Genomic DNA, 14597 nt, shown 5'->3' on the forward strand with positions numbered 1-14597 from the left:
CTGGAAGATGAGGAAAAACAGATGGAGATTGCAGCTGTGCGAGGAGACCGTCCACCATGGTCAGTTCAGGTGGAACCGCTTCCTAAGAAGATTGATACCGAGTTGAAGCCGTCAATGCTGCAAGCACCGAAAGTTAAGCTGAAAGAGCTCCCAAAGCATTTAAAATATGCTTTTCTTGGTAAGAATAATACATTGCCTGTTATTGTAACTTCTAACTTATCTGTTGAACAGGAAAATGCTTTGATGGAGGTGTTGGTTGCGAATAAAGAAGCAATCGGGTGGACGATAGCGAATTTGAAGGGAATCAGTCCCTCAATTGTGATGCACAAAATTTTAACAGATCCGGCTATCAAACCCGCGCATGATGCTCAGCGGAGGTTGAACCCGAACATGAGGGAAGTGGTGAAGAAGGAGGTGCTGAAATAGTTAGATGCTGGCATTATCTTTGCCATATCAAATAGCACGTGGGTGAGCCCGACACAGACAGTACCGAAAAAGGCGGGCATCCAAGTCGTCAAAGACGACTCATGTAACGAGGTCGCCACCCGGCTGGTAACCGGGTGGCGCATTTGTATTGATTATTGTAAACTGAACATGGCAACATCAAAAGATCACTTTCCGCTTCCGTTTATCGATCAAATTGTCGCAAAGCTATCTGGTTAAAAATTTTATTGTTTTTTAGATGGGTATTTCGGGTATAACCAGATAGCTATTCATCCTGAAGATCAGGAAAAGACCATGTTTACGTGCCCGTATGGCACATTCGCATTTAGGCGAATGCCATTCGGTTTATTAACGTCCCCGCCACCTTTCAGAGGTGCATGATGAGTATCTTTTCAGATATGGTGGGGGAGTCTTTGGAAATTTTCATGGATGATTTTTCAAATCTCGGCACATCTTTCGAGTCATGTTTAAACCAACTCGAAAGAGTTTTGAAAAGATGTGTCGAAACGAACTTGGTTCTTAGTTTGGAAAAGAGCCAATTCATGGTCCAAGAAGGAATTGTGTTGGGCCAAGTTGTTTCGAGTCGAGGGATCGAGGTGGACCGGGCTAAGGTCCAAGTCATATCTACTTTACCTCATCCCACCAATGTCAAAGGCATTAGATCATTTCTGGGGCATGTCGGGTTTTATAGACGGTTTATTAAGGGTTTTAGTGACATTACCAAACCCTTATGTAGCACTTTACCAGTTCTCACAGTTCGATTTGGTGATGTGGGCATTTTCTGATCATATCCTTATACCTGGTAAAAGCTTCATGGAATAACTCACCTGGCAACTGTGAAAAGTGACGAGTGTCTGAAATGGGCCTCGGTAGTCTTTGACTGTGAATAAAACTCGTTTAGGAAGACTTGTTGCATCTCAGCCCAGTTTCTAATATTGTGTGTTGGTAACGAGTTAAACCAAAGTTTCTCTTTGTCTTTTAATGAGAACTGGAATAACCGCAATCGGACTTCATCCTGATCAAATGTACCGTCACCAATAGACCCGCAAATAACTGAAAAATAGGCTAAGTGTGAATACGGGTCTTCCGAAGCCATCCCGTTGAAATGAGGAACGATGTTGATGTAAGATGGCCGGGACTTAGAGGTTTGTTGTCCCTCCACTCGTTCCTGTGGGACCAACGGGGATGCTCCATCTGAGATAGCCGGTCTGAACCGACTGTTAACACCATGATCCGGGGCTATGTAATTTCTCCTCTGCCCCCCGGGGTTTCCCATACCGCCCCGGTTAACCGGAATACCACGAACTCTTTTGGGCCGATCCGCCCGATTTACCCTTTCTCGATCCCTTCTATTTCTCCCAACTGGCACATCTTTTGCTAGTCCATATATTAAACCGAGAGGAGAGATGTTATATTACGAGTGGTATGAGCATGTGTGCCTTAACCGGAAACAAAGTACACCTGTCTGGGCGGCTCTATTGTTTTTATTATAGCATTTAACTATATTTGTGAGATGTCAATCTAAAAACAGTGTCAGTCTGGGAAGCTGGGTATGACCTTAAACCTTACTAGTATTAATGGTGATAATCTACATACCTATGATGGAGGTCGATGTTTGTTTTAGAGTTTTGCTTGAGGGCAAGCAAAAGATAAGTGTGGGGATGTGATGGTAGGTTAATTTGTATACGTTTTAGTTCGTTTATTATCTAGTTTTAACTGTTTATTCTATAACTATCGATACTTCATATGTGTATTGTTGGATTTCAGGTCATGGGCGTTAAAGTACTCAATATGGACCTGTTGTGACACGGAATGAAGACCCAGGATGTCCAGCACGCAAAACGAGGAAAATAATGAAGTTTGTTGTACCAGAGTCCCATCGCGGTAGGCGATGGGTTTGCTGAAGTCCCCATCGCGTACTGCGATGGGTGATAAAATATATGTTGAATCAAGTCAATCACGGTACGCGATCGACCCATAAGAAGACACGTCGCGTACCGCGACGGGAGTGCAGACGGGAATTTTAGGTTATATCTTCTTTTTCATCAACACATAACCCTAACTCCGTTTTGACGAACCATAGGTGATTCCAGCAGCTCCAAGAGGCGATTTCTTCCATCATAGCTTGTGTCAAGACCTTCCACATGATCCATATCATCCGTATCGAAGATTTGATGATGTCTCGGCTCGGCTAATCTCCTAGAATCGCACCCGGGATGTATAGTTTGTAACCTTTTATAGTTTTTCTCATGTGATTAGAACACTTGTGTATTGTTATTGATGATTGATATATGATTATTGATGTTTAGTATTTCTGTGTGTTCGGTCGGTTTAGGTTTACGTTGGTCTGAACGATCTGTTACAAGTTGCTAGATAATTAGTCATATAACTGTTTGGTTAGATTGAATACGATAAAACATACAATTACCCTTAACTGAGTAACACTGGTAAGGACTGTTTGATAACCAGTGTCGTGTGTAAAGTAATTGTTGACGTATAAGGTTTTGTCTGGTTGATCAGTTTTCAGTTAATCGTTAATAATAAATCTGTTAGGTTGCATGAGATACTGTTTGGTTGCCTACTTGAATTCCCGGGTGTGGTTTGCTTTGTTAACTACTTAATACTCGTTTACTTGTTCGTTGCTTAGTTCTCTTAATTCAAACTATTGCTTGTGTGATCAGCACTAAAAACCAGTTACTTCATAATATTAAATCTGTTACACGAATTGCATTGACCACATACTCCTTGTGATATGATACCCTACTTGCTCTAACTATATAGAATAATTAGGTTTTTGATTGACTCAAACGACGGTCGTCACTTATCTTCTGTCTTCATGTTTATAAACGTCTTTTTAGTGTACTCGAATCATCACCAACCAGCAATGGTTTATACACAATATCCAAAATTTGCATACAGTCTGGATGGATAGATCCTAAATGAGCTCTAAAACTTGGTTCCCATTTAGAATAATCACATAACTTCATGAGCCTCAGGCATTTAGTGTGAGACCCGATCTCTGAATCCAAGTTCAATATTTGTTGCATGAGAGCATGCTAGGACGCAAGACCACAAAAGTTTGCCATTATGAAAGCTTAAGGGTGAAAACTGTAAAGTTTGAAATTTTAGGGTGTAACTAACAATATGTGAAAATTCTAGTAACGAATGAGAGAATATATTATAACGAACGTAGTACTGTTCAACCATATGAACAGAAAACGAATGTGTGTAACTAATGAGTGAATTTTGTGAGTTGAGTAACGAATGAGTAAACGAATGTGTGATGAACAAATGTAATAACGAATAAGGCTAACATGAATGAGTATATAGTATAACGGATTAGCCTACAGTAGCATGAATGGTTTGTTAGACAGTTTTCAAAAACGATTACAACCATCAAACGAATGAGTTTGAAACTGACGAATGACCTCAAGAAACCAATGAATGTGCATTCATCATCTTTGTTAGTGCACGGTTTTGCGTCTTGAGTCTTTGTAATTATCGTTAATGTATTTGTCGTTTTGATTTAATGTAATAAACAATTATTTAGTTAGTTCGCTAATGTAAGTGTCTAGTTCGCTAAGGTTGTTTAGCGAACGAAGCCGTAAGTTAAGTCTCCCCTGATTCGTTAAGGATGTTTAACGAATCAGGGGGTGATTCGTTAAGTTATTCACTTCGTAATGTATGTAACGAAGCGGACTCTAGTTCGTTAGGGGATGTTAACGAACTAGGTCTGTCTTCTATTTATAGGTGAACACTGTTCACATTTAATGTAAGTTTTTGAGAGTAATTAACGAAGTTCTGTCCAAAATCTCTCTCGATCTTCATCTTAATATTATTCACATATACTACTACTAATACTGATAATATATACACATATAACATATAATCAAACGTAATTATGAGCCAGATCCGAGTTAAGGATTAATCGAATACACATAGATCCGAGATCTGTTATAGTTATAGTGATTGATTCCAGGGTTCCAACAAGTGGTATCAGAGCTTTCGGGGCTCAATTACACTTGATTTAATTGTTAGTTTGAGTTATTAGACTGTCAATTGATATTACAAATTGTTCATGTTCTGTTTGATTGAATTTGGATCAATTTGAAGATAATTGGTTGAATTATGGAGTGTTTAGATTGGATTTGAGGTTGCTTAAGGAATTGGTAGGTTTGGATAATAGGAATTGGATATTGAATTGATTTTGGATAGTTTTGGTTTGAATCGGAGTTGGACGAAAAACAGAGAATGGTTTTTGGTCAATTAGTTATGGTTGATTGTGAATTTGATAGTTTATTTGTTTGTTTTGGTTAAGAATTGAAATAGTATTACAGATCTAAGTTTCTAGGTTTGGTGTTCATCATTTCCAGAAATCTGGAAATCTTCGTTGAAGATTTGAATACGTAGTTGATTCGCTACCATATTCATATTGATTCGTTAATATGTTTTACCCATTCGCTATGAGTTCTAGTTGATTCGTTATTCATTCGCGAGGAACTTAAGTCGATTCGTGAAATCAGTTCGTTAACTCATCTGATTCGTGTCTAACAGATTCGTGTGACACGCGTCTACCTTGAGATTTGTGTTATAACAACCTTTGCCACGTGGCATTGGTTGTAAGCATTTGTTACAAACGGTTGTAATAACCTGATTCGCTATAGTTTGATTCGATATCAACTGTAGCTTATTCGTCATTTTATTTCGCTAAAGTTTATCTTAGTGATTCGTTACAGAAAACCTTCTAATTCGCTAAGATTACACTTAGCAATTCGCTAGCCGATTCGCTTAGTCAATTCGCTAACTGGACTCATCCGTTGACCATTTGATTCGTTAACCAGCTGATTTGTTGTTTAATTCGTTACCGGATAAACCTCAACTTCGTTTAGGTTAATTCGTTGATCACTATTCACAGTTCGCTATTACTGTTTACAGTTCGTTACAGTCACTGTTTTCCATTCGTTAAACTTATTTTTCAAAATTAACCTTTGAATTTTGAAATTTGTTCAAAATGGCTAGTATGTATGCACTAGCCTCACAGAATATGTTAATGCAACAAATGTTGTAACTTGATACCGAGATAGGGTCACACTCGAAATGTCCAAGATTGATGAAGTTTAGTGATTTTGCCAAATGGGAACCTAGGTTTCGTGCTCATCTAGGATCAGTTCATCCTGACTGCTCATATTGTTTAGATGAAGTTTATACCATTCCTATGATTGGGGATGAGACTATCGGATTCAGACCTAAAGCTATATCTCAATACTCACAGGAAGAGAAGAAATCATTAGAAATAGAGACAAACGCCTATTCTACTCTAACCATGGCTTTACCTGAAAATATCTTTCACCAAGTGGTAGTATAAAAATATGTGCCTCTTTGTTCAACATATCCGAATGAGAAGTATGGGAAACACGGCTGAAAGCAAAAAGGTGATGCTTAAGTTTCAATTCAGAAACTTTAATTTACTCAAAGGTGAGACGGTTGAAGAAATGACAACGAGATTCAATCACTTGATTGCAGAAATGGATAAAATCAAATTAGAAATTTCTGAGATTGACAAGATTGATACTATTAAGAGCGCACAACCAAGTTCGTACTCCACTTTTCTAATGGTATTAAAAGAAAACAGTTATTTTAATGAAGACTTGACTGCAAGTGAGTTCTTACAAAAGATTGAAGCTCGTGAGTATGATCTCAAGTGTCAAAAATCATCCAAGGAAAGTCAAGATCCTGCTTTCTATGGTGGTAGCATGCCTCTGAGTTCCACCATTTCACCGATTACCGCATTTCTGACTCAGAATGCAAGAGAAAATGAAACAACCATCTATAGTGATCCTAGAGCATGTTTTTATACTGCTGGTAACTCTGGATCATCAAATGTTTCCGCTAGTTTGGGAAGTTCATCCACTGCAAGTCAGTTTGTTTCACCTCCAAATGTTAACATGAAAGAAGCTGAACAAAATTTTGCCTTTTTATCAGCTTTCATGACTTCTTACGAAAATCCGGTGAGTAGAAAAATTGCTACCAGTGATCTGACTGATGAAGACTATGATCAGATTGATCCAGATGACTTAGAAATCATGGATTTAAAGTGGAACATGGCAATGATTGTTCGTAAGGTGAAAAGATTTATGCAAAGAACCGGAAAAGATCTTCCTGCCCTGAACAAGAAGCTGGGATTTGATAAGTTAAAGGTGAAATGTTATAACTGTCAAGAATTCGGGCATTTTGCAAAAGAGTGTGACAAACCAAAAAAGGAACATACTGGTCTTCGTGGTCAAAATCAAAATTCTTCAACACCACTAGGTAATGATGCTGAGACGAAACCATCAAGTTCTGGGTCACAAGAAATGTTAGCTAATGGAGGTGATTGGTCACAACGACTATTTTGTAACGATACTCAAGCTAATTTGGCTTTGTTTGGGTTGACTCAAGATCTTCATGATGCTAGTGGAAGTGAGGTGTCTTCTGATAATGACTCTGGATCGGATTCTGACGACTCCTGTGACAAGCCTACAACTATCTTTGCATGCATGGCTAAGATTAATGAGGTTAGTCATTCTATTTTTGCTACATCATCGGTTAAAGTAAATTGTGTTGACTGTGAATAAAACAAACCTAAGTTAGAATCTTTAAAGAATCACAATGACAATTTAGTGAGAGAAATTGCTTCACTAAAGGATACTTATCGACAATCTCTCGAATCTCAAATGAGATCTCGTGAAAAGATTGAAGCATTGTCGACAAGTAACCATGATCTCAAAGCTGAGTTATCTGTGAAAATGACAATTAATGACCAAAAGTTTCAAGAAATTTTGAAACATCGTTCAAAGATAACCGAGCTTGAGAATGAGGTTATTGAGTTGAAGAACAAACTAGGTAAATTTTGAAATTCTTCTTTTCTGTTGAATGAAATTATAGAAGTTTCTGGAAAACAAAAAGATTCAAAAAAAGGTATTGGTTTTGTTGAAATTTCTCCACCATTTCACAATGATTATAAAATTAATCCTTTTACTTCAACTGAGGAAGATGTTATTCTTAAAGAACCTGTGATTTTAGAAAAAGCAAAACCTGCTAGTACTAAAGGTCTTAAAACCCAATATTCAACTCAGAAACCTCATGTTCAAAGCAACAAAGTCTTTGTTGATAATGTTGACAAAGTTATCATTGAGGATGTGTTCGAACCTGAAATTATACACAAGAATAAGAACATTCCAAGTTCTAATCACATACTTTGTGAACCTCATGAATTTGAGGAGGCTGTGTATGGTTCGGACACAACTAAGGTGAAACAAGATGCTCATGTTAGTGACAAACCAGTGAAGGCTAAGAAATCAGAAAAACCCAAAAAATCTGATGAGGATTTGTTGCGTTTTAAAAATCCTAATGCATCAAAGCCATCATCTGCTCGTGTGTTTAAGTTAAAGGGGATGGGCACGATGTTCACTGAGAAAGACATTCCAATAAGTATCATTAAACCTGAACTAATTGAGAGTGTGTTTCACAATGAAACCTCCAAGATTCGTGAACTTGAACGTATGTATGCTCAAGCGAAAACATCAGCTCCATCTGATACCATTGACTAAAGCAAGACAAGTTTTAAAACAAGCTAAGAAAGTTCAATTTGTGAAGTCAACTGGAACAGATACGCTGAAAAGTTTTTCGAACTGTTCTAATTTAGATTTCTACTTGAAAAAGAAATCTGAGTTATCTGATGATTTTTCTAAGAGCATGACCAAAAATGGGAATTCTCATCCATCTTCTGTGTCACATGTTCCGATAAATTCTAAACATAATCATGTTGATATGCGAAGCTGTTTCCTTTGCGGTCAACAAGGTCATTTAGTAAGAAATTGTGGCCAGAAGAACTATCAGAATCTTCATCCTTTTATCATTGACCACTCTAAACCGGTTCCTTTGGTAAAAGAGATTCTAAAACGACCTGTGTCGTATGCTGACGATACTCATATTATGTTCTCGAATGTACATCCTCGAAAAGTTTTTCATGTGAATGAAACTCATGGTTTCATTAAACCTAAGTTTATTCCAACTGAACCAATTTGCAAAAATGTTAATTCAAATGTAGTTCAAGCTGTGTATCTAAGACGAAAGTCTAAGAAACCTGTAACTTATTCTCAAGTTGCTGAACAACAATTGAATGCAACTAAGGTTAATTTTTCTCAAGAAAACCAAAAGGTGCCCAAGACCGAGGCCTGAGATGCCTTTTTGAACTAATTACTTTCATTTGTGTGTAGGGTACATCCAAGACCATTTCTGGTAAAAACTGGATCATGGATAGTGGATGTTCTCGTCATATTACTGGGAATCTCGACCTCTTAACAAACATAAGAAATATTCAAGAGGGTTATGTGGCATTTGCTGGGAATTCTGGGGGTATGATTACACAGCAATGTGATGTTTCAAATGGGAAGATTACTTTTGAAAAAGTTAATTATTGTGATAAAGTGGACCATAATTTATTGAGTGTGTCGCAAATCTGTGATAAGCAATACATTACAGTATTTACAGATAAAGAGTGTCTGATTTTGAAACCGGGTTACGTGATTCCCGAGGACATGGTTGTCATGCGATCATCTCGATCAAATGATATTTATGTCTTGAATATGAATTCTAAAGTATCTACATCGATCGAAACGTGTTTTGTCTCAAAAGCAACAGAGAAAAATTCAGTTCTTTGGCATCGAAGAATGGGTCATATACATGTTCGAAAGATGAACTACATGATGGCAAATGATCTGGTAGAGGGTGTGTCGTTAAAGAATTTTAAGTTATCCGATCATTGTGTTGCTTGAAAGAAGGGTAAACAGAAGAAGAAATCGCATCCTTCTAAATTATTAAATTCCATTGATACTCCGCTTGAACGACTTCATATGGATTTATTCGGTCCAGTGAATCATGCGAATATTTCTGGAGATTGGTATTGCTTAGTAGTTACAGATGATTATTCACGATATTCATGGGTCTTGTTTATGAGTTCAAAAGATCAAACACCGGGTCATGTTCAAAATCTAATCACTAAGATTGAATCACTATACAAACTGAAGGTGAGGAGAATTCGAAGTGACAATGGTACTAAATTTAAAAATACTGTATTAGATTTCTTTTGTATCCAAAAAGGAATTCATCGAGAATACGGTGCCCCATATGTACCACAACAGAACGGTGTAGCTGAAAGATTGAATAGAACATTGATTGAAGTTGCTAGAACGATGCTTGCTGATTCAAAGCTTCCTATCCAGTTCTGGAATGAGGCGGTGAATACTGCTTGTTATACACTCAATCGAGTTCTAACTGTTAAAAGACTCAAGAAGACCAGTTATGAATTATTCAATAATCGTAAACCTAATTTAAAGTACTTGGAACCATTTGGGTGTCCTTGTACTATGTTGAAAAGGATGTGGGAAAGTTTGATGAAAAAGCCATTGAAGGTTATTTCTTGGGGTATGCGTCACCCTAAGAAAAGAGTGTTCATTTTTACGTCCAGCTGTGTTGAAGAATGGTACCATGTGGATTGTCAAAAGTACACTACTCCTTCTCAAGGAAAAGGTCCCGATTGGATGTTTGACTATGATGGCTTATTTAATTCGTTTACTCCAACCACCGATCATCCAGATGAAGATTTAGTTCGTGCTTATTTTGAGAACATTTGTAAATTCCAAGGTTTGCAATTTCAAATGATGTTGAAGCTCCAATTGAAGAACCTGACAATGAGTCTCCTGTTCATTATGATAATGCTTCTACATCATCTGATGATAATGCAGTTGTGGATCAAGTTATTGAACTTGATAGTGATGTTTCATCTCCTGAATTGGGTGAACATTACACTAATTTATTTGAAAATGTTACTGTTTCTGAGAATCCTACTCTCAGGATTCATAATTACCATCCACAAGAAAACATTATTGGAGACCTTGATGTGGGAGTTCAAAAACGACATCAAGTTGCTTCTTCAACTGAAAATAATGTTCTATGTGCTTATGCTGATTTACACTCGTCAGGGATCGTAAATGTTGCTAAATTCACTTGTTTTCTATCTCAAGTTGAGCCAATGACTCCTTATGTGGCACTTCAAGACCCTTCTTGGGTAGAAGCCATGCAAGAAGAATTACAGCAATTTGCACGTTTAGGTGTTTGGGATCTTATTGACAAACCTGCTAGAGTCAAGAAAGCGATTCCGACTAAGTGGGTATATAAGTGTAAGAAAGACGATCGTGGGGTAATTGTGAGAAACAAGGAATGATTAGTAGTGCAAGGTTTTCATCAGCAAGAGGGTATTGATTACACTGAAGTATATGCTCTAGTTGCAATATTGAAGTCGATTCGAATCTTTCTGGCATATGCTGCTCACAAGAATATTAAAGTTTATCAAATGGATGTCAAGAGTGCTTTTCTCAATGGTGAACTTCATGAGGAAGTGTTTGTTTTACAGCCTCCAGGTTTTGAAGATCCTGATTATCCTGACCGTGTTTACCGATTAAACAAGGCATTATATGGTCTACATCAAGCCCCGAGAGCTTGGTATGGCACGCTCGCCGACCATCTGACGGATAATGGTTTCAAACGTGGAACTGTCGACTGCACTTTGTTTTATAAAAATATTGGTGATGATCTTCTACTCGTTCAGATTTATGTTGATGACATAATCTTTGGGTCTACAAAAGACACATTGTGTAAAGAGTTCGAGAAGTCTATGTAAACAAAGTTCGAGATGAGTTCGATGGGAGAGATGAATTTCTTGTTAGGGTTGCAGGTTCATCAGTCTGCGAAGGGAATCTTCATTCATCAGACAAAATATGTGAACGACGTCTTGAGCCGATTCAAGATTACTGCCGGAAAAATCCCTTCTATTCCTCTTCCCGTGGGTCACAATTTATCACCAGATGAATGGAAGGGTACCGTTGATCCGACCCTCTATCGTGCTATGATTGGTTCTTTAATGTATTTAACTGCTTCTCGACCCGACATAATGTTTGCTGTTTGTTTATGTTCTAGGTACCAAGCTAGTCCCCGAGTGACTCACCTGGCAGCGGTCAAGCATATTCTGCAATATCTAATGGGAAATCCTGAGATCGGATTATGGTACCCCGAGGATGACATTTTTTATCTTACCGCTTATTCCGACCCAGATTATGGGGGATGCAAGATCAATTTCAAGTCTACCAGTCAATTCTTAGGAAACCGGCTTGTTTCCTGGCAGTGTAAGAAGCAGACAACGATCTCCACTTCAACCGCCGAAGCTGAGTATGTTGCAGCCTCGAGTTGCTGTTCCCAGGTTTTGTGGATACAACAATATCTTCGCGATTACGGTATGAAGTTTCTTACTACTCCCATCTTGATTGATAATTCTGCTGCTATTAGTATCACCAAGAATCCCGTACAACATTCTAAAACGAAACATATCGAAATTCGATATCATTTTATACGGGATTGTTATGAAAAGAAATTAATTGACCTTGAGAAACTACATACTGATTTTTAAAAGCCGATCTATTTACCAAAGCCTTTGATAAAACACGTTTTCATTTTTTGATTGGTTTAAATGGAGTGAAGACCCTTGCTGGGATCCTAAAATTAGGATGATTATCTTTTATTCTCGTCCGTTTTAGTTTCAATTTTATTTTGTTTTTAGGTTTTAGGGGGTGAATCTTAGAAAATACAAAAAATATTGTGTTCTTTTTGTTGTATAGATAAAAAAAACATTAGAAAATTTTGAAAAATCAAAATATTGTGTTTTTCTTGTTTTATTTTAATATTTGAAAAACCAAAAACATTTTAAAATTAGAATATACCAAAAAGATTGTGATTTCTTTTTGTGCAGAAAATTTGAAAAATTCAAAAAGAATGTGAAATTTGTGTTTATAAAGAAATATCCGAAAAGACAAAAAGATTGTGTTTTTAAGTTTGTAAAGAGAAAAACCAAAAAGATTTTTGCTTATGTTCGCTGAAAATTATGTCATTTGCTTCTATTTTGAAGGACATATACTTGTATATGTTTGGTCCGGATAATTTCTTGTAAATATTCGGGTTAGCCATTTATCTGACAAATGGAAAGTACTTGGGGCGTTTGTTAAGCTTTCATCTTTATTTTCTCGCTGAAAATTTTATCAGTTATTTAAGTTTGTGGAGCATGCTTGCATGTTTTAGTCCTATTATCTAGCTGTAGATGGATAGGATAGCCATTTATCTATAGAATCAAAGTAACTGAGGCGATTAAATTTTTTTTTTTATTATGCTCCTCAAAATTTTGAGTTTTTGAAGCAAAAAGAGAAAATGATAGTACATTGATTATTTGACCCCAAATCCAGAAAGAAATAAGCTTAAAAGACTGTGTGCTTAGTCATTGGTGCATTGATAGGTCTTAAACAAGCTGTTAGGGTAAAGTAAGTGATATAAACCTAAAGAAAAGTCAAATTGAAAGAGGTGTTACTCTCTAGCAAAAGTCTTGGTGAGAATGGCAGAAATGCAATAACCGGTCATACTCAAGCCTTATAGTTGTTGATCACCCAAAAATATAATAAAGCAAATAACAAGCGTTAGGATTCTGGACACTATGAGTCTTTATGTGGCTTAATCATCTGGGTATTCATATGCATGAATATTTCTCTCGCTTTTAGAGCAAACCCAAAGTCATTAAACTTGATCACTGTTGTACTTCGTACAATCCAAATTACTAACTTGATCAAAATTCGCTGTTAGTCATACGATTGTTCCTCCCTTGCGTGTGTCTCAATACCAATAAGAAACGGACCCCAAGGGATACGATGTATGTAAGCCGACAGATGGACTCGTGCATATTCACTCACGGTAAAGGAAACTTGATGCATTGCTCAAAATTTCACAATTGGTATTCAAAATTTTTGATCAACACTATAATGGTTTAACTCAAGTTGGGGTGATTTGGCAAAAATCAAATTAAGCTTGAACCGAGATTAGGGGCTGATAGTTTCTGATATTCTGTGTGCTAATTGAACCATAGATCATATCACATAAATGCTCGAAGGTTTGTTATAAGATTTAAGTGGACAACAATATCAATGACCGACTTAATGCCAGTCATAATATCGCTGAAATATAAAACTATGATGGAAGGGCATTTTGATCAATATGATTCTCTACTCAAACTAAACAAAAACACAAAAATATGTACTGTTTTTGAAAAATCATAGAAAAACACAAAAGATTGTCTATTTTATTAATGTTCGGATATTTTTGTAAATACATTCTTTAATTTTTCACAAAATACCAAAAATATTTTATCTTTTACTTTACATATTATTTAAATATTTTTAAGGTATGTTTCAAAACGTGAAATGTTTTAATTATCGGCAATTCCTTTAAGTTAAATTATTTATTTATTAATTGGATAATATTTAATTAATTCTTTATTTAATTCATTTAATTATTTAAGTTAAAATTAAATAAACTTTAATTCGTTAAGTATGGATAACGAATTAGGTGGTGCTCTAGCGAACTACTTTCTTGTTCGCTCACCTAATTCACTTCCGCACTCTGTAACGAACCAGTTCTAAGTCGTTATACATAATTAACGAATCAAGACACGATACATGTCTTGTTCGCTACTCTGATATAACGAATTGGGATAACGAGTTGCCTGATTCGTTCAAATGAATCTCTTTATTCGTACATAGGGTACATTGGGTAGTGTGTAAGATCATATATAAGACAGGATACACGAACCGTCCTTTCACTATTTACCATCTTCCTTATACCTAAAGCAACCCTGTTCAAATTTTCTCTGATTTTTCGACCTTCGAAATTCGAACTTTCAAGTATCTCATTGTGTTGCTAAGGTATAGACGATCACATCTATGTGATTTTCGTCAATAAATGATGTTGTGTTGATAGACTAATTATGTATTTTTTTTTGTTCTAAGAGTTTTCCGAGTTTTAAGATTATGATTTATGTATGCTATACTGTGTAGATATAGTTTATTTATGGTTCATTGTGATCGGAATGTGATTCCGAAACCCTTGGTAGACTTTAATCAACATTTGATTATTGTTTGCCGGATCGATTGAATGTTTATGTTTTCGGGGTTTTAGACTCTGTTAGTATTCCGAATATACTTAATTTATTTCATGATTTTGAGCCACAATCTCAACATCAT

Source organism: Bidens hawaiensis, unplaced genomic scaffold (genome assembly GCF_021521415.1).
Source record: "Bidens hawaiensis isolate Kalapana, Puna unplaced genomic scaffold, B.hawaiensis_p1.1 tig00027797_1, whole genome shotgun sequence".
NCBI lineage: Eukaryota > Viridiplantae > Streptophyta > Magnoliopsida > Asterales > Asteraceae > Bidens > Bidens hawaiensis.